Source organism: Capra hircus, chromosome 20, assembly GCF_001704415.2.
Source record: "Capra hircus breed San Clemente chromosome 20, ASM170441v1, whole genome shotgun sequence".
Taxonomy (NCBI): Eukaryota; Metazoa; Chordata; class Mammalia; order Artiodactyla; family Bovidae; genus Capra; species Capra hircus.
The window spans coordinates 54,661,493-54,669,349 of NC_030827.1; the positions used below are offsets into that span (position 1 = coordinate 54,661,493).

Below are 7,857 nucleotides of genomic sequence, written 5' to 3' on the forward strand. Positions count from 1 at the left end.
GCTGGAGGAAACACAAGCTGGAATCAAGATTGCCGGGAGGGATATCAATAACCTCAGGTATGGAGATGACACCGCCCTTATGGCAGAAAGTGAAGAGGAACTAAAAAGCCTCTTGATGAAGATGAAAGTGGAGAGTGAAAAATTAGGCTTGAAGATCAACATTCATAAAATGAAGATCATGGCATCCGGTCCCATCACTTCATGGGAAATAGATGGGAAAACAGTGGAAACAGTGTCAGACTTTATTTTGGGGGGCTCCAAAATCACTGCGGATGGTGACTGCAGCCATGAAATTAAAAGACACTTACTCCCTGGAAGAAAAGTTATGACCAACCTGGATAGCATATTCAAAAGCAGAGACATTACTTTGCTGACTAAGGTCCATCTAGTCAAGGCTATGGTTTTTCCTGTGGTCATGTATGGGTGTGAGAGTTAGACTGTGAAGAAGGCTGAGCACCGAAGAATTGATGCTTTTGAATTGTGGTGTTGGAGAGGACTCTTGAGGGTCCATTGGACTGCAAGGAGATGCAACCAGTCCATTCTGAAGGAGATCAGCCCTGGGATTTCTTTGGAAGGAATGATGCTAAAGCTGAAACTTCAATACTTTGGCCACCTCATGTGAAGAGTTGACTCATTGGAAAAGACTCTGATGCTGGGAGGGATTGGGGGCAGGAGGAGAAGGGGACGACAGAGGATGAGATGGCTGGATGGCATCATGGTCTCGATGGACGTGAGTCTGAGTGAACTGCGGGAGTTGGTGATGGACAGGGAGGCCTGGCATGCTGCGATTCATGGGGTCGCAAAGAGTCAGACACGACTGAGCAACTGAACTGAACTGAACTGAACTGAAGGCATCTATAAAAACCTAGGCAGGAGCAGTGTCCTCCCTAGCCCAAGTTCCCCTAGGCACAGCAGGAGAGACTGAAAGCTCAACAGGGAAAAGCTGGACTACACTCAGGGTTTGGGAGTACAGTACATCTGGCTCAGGGATTTGGGGAGTAAACAAAAAGTGAAAGGAAAATAAACTCACTCAGTCGTGTCCGACTCTTTGTGACTCCATGAACTGTAGCCTACCAGGCTCCTCCATTCATGGAATTTTCCAAGCAAGAGTACTAGAGTGGGTTGCCATTTCTTTCTCCAGAGGATCTTCTCAACCCAGGGATCGGACCCAGGTCTCCCACATTGCAGGCAGATGTTTTACCATCTGAGCCACCTGTGAAGCTGGTAAGCAAAACCTACCTGGAAAAAAATTGGGAAAGAAAACCAGCAATTTCCTTCAGCACAGGTGAGGAAGGAAAGGAGGTTGGGCTAAGGGCAAGATCATTTCATATCACAAACCTAACTTGGGAAACTGGAAGGGACCATTTTCAACTGGCCTTTAGAGGAAGACCAGATGGATGATGGGAGAATCCACAGGAGGGAGAGAAAGAGAGGTAATGTGGCTAGTAGGCAACAGTCTCATTCCTTTCTGGGTACAAGAAGGCAGCAGAAGTACCAGGTCTAGGCAGTGAGCTCACAAGGGCCAAGTTTCTGCAGCTTAGAGATCACCCATCTGCCCTCACCCAGGGCTCATTCTGCTTGCTTGCTGGTGTAGAGCCACCCACTGGCCCTGAGGGAGTAGATGGCTCTGCCACCTGGGTTCCGGCCTCTTCTGTGCTCCTCCCTTGGAGGTAGCCCTGGCCTCTGCCCCTTTGGCCTGGCACTCCTGGCTCTAAGGAGTGGCAACAGCCTTCCCTTCCTGAGCAGTGCCTTCACGGCTGCAGGGAACCCTCTCCCCTGATCCTGCTCTGCCTCTGCGGGTGAGGAGGCAGACGAATCACCCCTACACTCCTTCTGATCTCTCTTGAGGAGAGGCCACTCAATTTGAAAGGCTTCTTGAAAGAGAATTTCTTCCTCTTCGTGGGGGTCTCCATGGGGGCACTCCTTCCCCCCTTGGCCTCAGCTCCCTGCCTAGAGGATGCTGGCTCTCTGGCATCACCAGTGGCCCCCACTGCCTCCTCTGTTCCATTTTTGAGGGTTGACTCCCCTTCACCTTTGAGGGGATAAGTCTCCACTGCTTTTCAGATGGCCATTCCCCTGTCTGTCGACTCTGGAGAGGGAAGCATCTTCTGCCTCCTTGGCGGTCAGGTCATTCCAGGGAGCCTTGGAGCTCTGGCTGCCCGTGGTCAGGGGTTTCTGCTGGGGGGGCGGGAGGCGCAGAGTCACCCCAGCACAAGGAATTGTTTGATTGAGTGGGTCTTGGGGTCGGAGGGATGGGGATGGGGTCTGAGGGTGAAGGGTGTTGGGGGAAACCGAGGTGCACCTCTTCTAGCTGTGACCACTACTTCTCTGCTTCTGGCCAGAATGCCTTGACATTATTTTAATTTTATAAAAATTTCGAGAACTGAAAATATTTGTATAAGGAAAATTATTTGATTTTTATCAAATACAAATTAGATGTGAAGCAGGATCTGTGAAATTTAATATACCATGATTTGTGTAATATATGCATTCTGGACATTTTATTTCCTTCTTTGGAAAATTTTAAAGAGAAATGGCTTAAATGTAAATGCTATAAAATAATCAAGATAACTATACAACAAAGATATAATAATCAAAACAGTAAGTTCCTGACATAAAAGTACACACATAGAGTAATGGAACAGAAACGAGAGCCCAGAAACAAATCTTCCCATATATATTAATTGGCATTTGAATATGAAGCAAACAATACTTGTTAGTAAAATGGCAGTCTTCAATAAAAAGAAGTTGAGAAAACTACATAATCACATGGGAAAGAAAGGAATTACATCCCTATTATACACTGCTCACAGAAATTAACTCAGAATTAAAGACTTAAACATAACACCTGAAACCACAAAACTCTCAGAAGAATATTTAGGAAAAAGTTTGTTGACATCTGTCTTGACAATAATTTTTTAAATATGACAACAAAAGTACAAGAATAAAAGCAAAACTTAGTAAGCGGGACTATATCAAATCAGAAGTTTATGCATAGCAAAAGAAGCAATGAACAAAACAAAAATGTATTCTACAGAATGTGGGAAAATATTTTCAAATCATATATGTTAAAAAGGAGTTAATATCCAAAATATATAAACAATTTATATAACTCAGTGCCAAATAAAGTTTTATTTTAAAGATGGCTAAGGCAATTGAATAGTATTTGGAAAAGCAGAGACATTACTTTGACAACAAAGATCCGTCTAGTCAAGGCTATGGTTTTTCCTGTGGTCATGTATGGATGTGAGAGTTGGACTGTGAAGAAAGCTGAGCACCGAAGAATTGATGCTTTTGAACTGTGGTGTTCGAGAAGACTCTTGAGAGTCCCTTGGACTGCAGAGAGATCCACCCAGTCCATTCTAAAGGAGATCAGCCCTGGGATTTCTTTGGAAGGAATGATGCTAAAGCTGAAACTCCAGTACTTTGGCGACCTCATGCGGAGAGTTGACTCATTGGAAAAGACTCTGATGCTGGGAGGGATTGGGGGCAGGAGGAGAAGAGGACGATAGAGGATGAGATGGCTGGATGGCATCACTGACTCGATGGACATGAGTCTGAGTGAACTCCAGGAGTTGGTGATGGACAGGGAGGCCTGGCATGCTGTGATTCATGGGGTCGCAAAGAGTCGGATACGACTGAGTGACTGAATTGAATTGAAGGGAATTGAATAGGCATTTCTCAAAAGGAACTGTATAAACGGTCAACAGATGCATGAAAATATTTTAGAAATTACTAATCATCAGGGAAATGCAAATCCAAACCCTAGTGATATAACATCTCATACTTGCTAGATTGGCTATTATGAGAGAGAGAGAGATAAAGTGCTTGTGAGAATGTGGAGAAAAGGGAAACTTTCTTGCCCATTGTTGAAGGGAATGTAAATTGGTCAGGTGTTATGGAAAACAATAAGGAGTTTCCTCAAACAATTAGAAATAGTACTAATATATAATTCAACAATTTTATTTTTGTGTATATATCCAAAGGAAAGAGAAAGCAGGATCTCAGAGAGATATCCTCATTCCTATGTTCATTAAAGCACTATTCACAATAGCCAAGATATGGAAACAGCCTATTTATCTATGGATAAACAAAGATATGTTACATATATAATGTATAGTGTGTGTTTATGTGTGTGTGTGTATATATATATATATATGAAATACTATTCAGTCCCTAGAAAAAGGAAAATTCTTAGCTTTGTTTCAACATGGATGAACTTTGAGTGAATTGGCCTAAGTGAAATAAATAATTCTGAGAAAGACAAAAACTGCATTATTTCACTTATATTGAGAGTCTCTAAAAGTCAGACTCATGGAGAGTATAATAGTGGTTATCAAAGATTGGAAGTTGAGGGAAATGGGGAGATTTTAGTCAAAGTGCTCGATCTTCCTGTTACAAGATGAGTAGATTCTAGGGCTCTAAATCATAGCATTTTGACTGTAGTTCATAATGAAAGTTGTTAGAACATATTTTTCACGTGCTCTCATCACAAGAAAATAAATGATTCTGTCAGGAAATGAAATTAACCCTGCTGTCTTAATCATTTCAGACATTCACATGTATTAGTCAATATGTTGTAAAAACTTCCTTGGTGACTTAGCAGTAAAAAATCCTCCTGCCAAAGCAGGAACCTCAGGTTCGATCTCTGAATCAGCAAGAAACCCTGGCAATCCATTTCAGTATTCTTGCCTGGGAAGTCCTTTGGAGTGAGCCTGGTGGGCTACAATCCATGGGGATGCAAAGAGTTGGGCAACTAAACAATAGCAAAGTCAATGCACCAGACACCATAAATAAATACAATGTTAAATAGCTTTATTTCAATAAAGATGTATAAATTTTTGAAAAAAATTTCTTATTATTTCACATCTTTATAAGCTTGATAATTACTCTGACAGTAGCAACGCCCCCAAGTGGCGCTAGTGTTAAACAACTGCTTGCCAATGCAGGAGATGCAAGAGATGTGGGTTTTGATCCCTGAGTCAGGAAGATACCCTGGAGTAGGAGATGGCAACCCACTCCAGGATTCTTGCCTGTAACATTCCATGGACAGAGGTATCTGGTGGGTTACAGTCCATGGGACTGCAGAGAGCCGGCACTACTGAGCAAGGAAGCACACAGCAGCACCCGCAGTAGCAGATATTGAGAGTCATACTAGACTGCTCTTTCTATTATCATTTTCTGCCAGAATTAAGCTACTTAGAAACTCTTTATTCGGTTCTTCCCTGTCCAAACTATCTCATCATTGTAAAAATAAAACTAGTTCCTATCTAACTTCTTTGCAAAGTTAAATTTTCAGGAAGTAACTAAGTATAAGATAAATATATTAATCCACAACTTCCATTACATTAACTATATTAATATAATTTCAATATATATACTAATATTATGTATATATAATCAATGTGCATTGAAATTATGCACATTTATCAATGCGGAGAAGGCAATGGCACCCCACTCCAGTACTCTTGCCTGGAAAATCCCATGGGCAGCGGACCCTGGTAGGCTGCAGTCCATAGGGTCGCTAAGTGTCGGACGGGGCTGAGCGACTTCACTTTCACTTTTCACTTTCATGCATTGGAGAAGGAAATGGCAGCCCACTCCAGTACTCTTGCCTGGAGAATCCCAAGGATGGGAAAGCCTGGTTGGCTTCCATCTATGGGATCGCACAGAGTCACCACTGAAGTGACTTAGCAGCAGCATCAATGTAAAACCCCCTAATATTTTTAAAGAAAAAATAAATATTTACATACAAAGAAATCAATTTTCCAATGAAAAAAATTAAGATCACAATGTGGTAACAGAAAACAGTAAACTTTCTTGCCCATATTACCTGGTGGTCACTATATCTTTTTCGTTTGTACCAATGTCTCAACATCAGCTTTTGCTGGATCACAAAATATTCCTGGAAATTTCACAGGGTGCTGCTTAGAGCTGACCTTTACTCTTCACAAAGCAAGAAAAGATAATGCCTTATATAAAATATAAAGAAATTGTCCTAGGGATAGACTAGACAATCACAAATAAGTGATTTTTTTGTCACAAGAACAGTTTTTCCTTTTGAAATATTTTTATTCAATTTTTGTAATTTCATTTTTAAGAAATTGAAACCAGGCATTAGCCTCTATTTCACTTTATATTATCATTAAAATTTTAACTATTCCCATGCTTTGTGAAGTCATTTAGTCATGTGTGGCTCTTTGTGACCTCGTGAACTATTTTCGGTCAGGCTCCTCGGTCCATAGAATTCTCCAGGCAAGAATACTGGAGTGGGTTGCCATTTCCTTCTCCAGGGGATCTTCTCGACCCAGCAATCAAACCTGATCTCTTGCACTGTAGGCAGATTTCTAACATCTGAGCAACCAGGGAAGCTATACAACTCTAGTTGTAATTCAAAATAAATATCAGCAGAAGTTTATTTTCTATTATACATATAAATAATGAGAATATGTCCTCTTAAGTATTACTGAATTTACATATTATTGAATTACTATCTAAAAAATACTCTAAGGGAATGTTGTACTCAACCTCAAGATGTGAGTTGTATAGTCAAATTTATTTTGGATAAAATTATGGAAAAACCAATCTACTCATTCTATATTTTATTCTCCCAGAAAAATGTCTTTCTTTCATATTCAAAATTGATATTAAAGAAATTATGTACTAAAAAATTTGAGTGAATTTACCCTGTCCACACTTGAAATAAAAAAAGTAGAATTGAGTAGAATATTTTGTTTTCAAAATGTGAGCAGGGGTTGAAAGTTGAACATTCTCATGGTCAAGAAAAGCCACCTCAAGTTTAAGAAGAAATATCTCTGTGACTTGAGGAGAATATGGATCAAAAAATTGTATGATGATATCAAATAAAAGTGAGAAATCTATGCTCTTTGCAAATGTAGGTTTCACTATTAAACCTAGAATAAAGCAAGAAATGTTGTACAAAACAAAATACTGCAATCAGATGTATTCACAGCATGGATAACTCATCCAATAGTTTAGAAGATATGTTCTCTGAAAAACAACGGGTGCATTTCCCTTCCATGGACTATTTGAGTTCTTCTGGAGAGCCAAGTGTTGTGTATCCATCTGTTACTAGATGTAAGACAGTGTTTTCGGTCCATGCTGCTATCATGAAATACCACAGGCTAAGTGACTTAAACAACAGAAATGTGTTTCCTACAGTTCTGGAGGCTATAAATCTAATATCAAGTTTCCAGCGTGGCTGTGAGGACGCTCCTTCTGGCTCGTAGACAGTCACTTTCTCACTATGTTCCCACATGGCAGGAAGAGACAGGGGAGAAAGAAAGAACGCACTTTGATATCTCTCTTTATAAACGGGGCTAATCTTGTCATCGAGCCCATCTTTGCATGAAATGTTCCCTTGGTAGCTCTAGTTTTCTTGAAGAGATCTCTAGTCTTTCCCATTCTGTTGTTTTCCTCTATCTCTTTGCATTGATTGCTGAGGAAGGCTTTCTTATCTCTTCTTGCTATTCTTTGGAACTCTGCATTCAGATGCTTTTATCTTTCCTTTGCTCTTTTGCTTTTTACTTCTCTTCTTTTTACAGCTATTTGTAAGGCCTCCCCAGACAGCCATTTTGCTTTTTTGCATTTCTTTTCCATAGGGATGGTCTTGATCCTTGTCTCCTGTACAATGTCACGAACCTCAGTCCATAGTTCGTTAGGCACTCTGTCTATCAGATCTAGTCCCTTAAATATTTTTCTCACTTTCACTGTGTAATCATAAGGGATTTGATTTAGGTCATACCTGAACGGTCTAGTGGTTTTCCCTACTGTCTTTAAGTCTGAATTTGGCAATAAGGAGTTCATGATCTGAGCCACAGTCAGCTCCTGGTCTTG

At 40.6% G+C, this 7,857-nt stretch overlaps 1 pseudogene; it reads right to left on the minus strand.

Moving 5' to 3' along the window:
• Positions 1,545–7,279, minus strand: LOC102174069 (annotated as a pseudogene).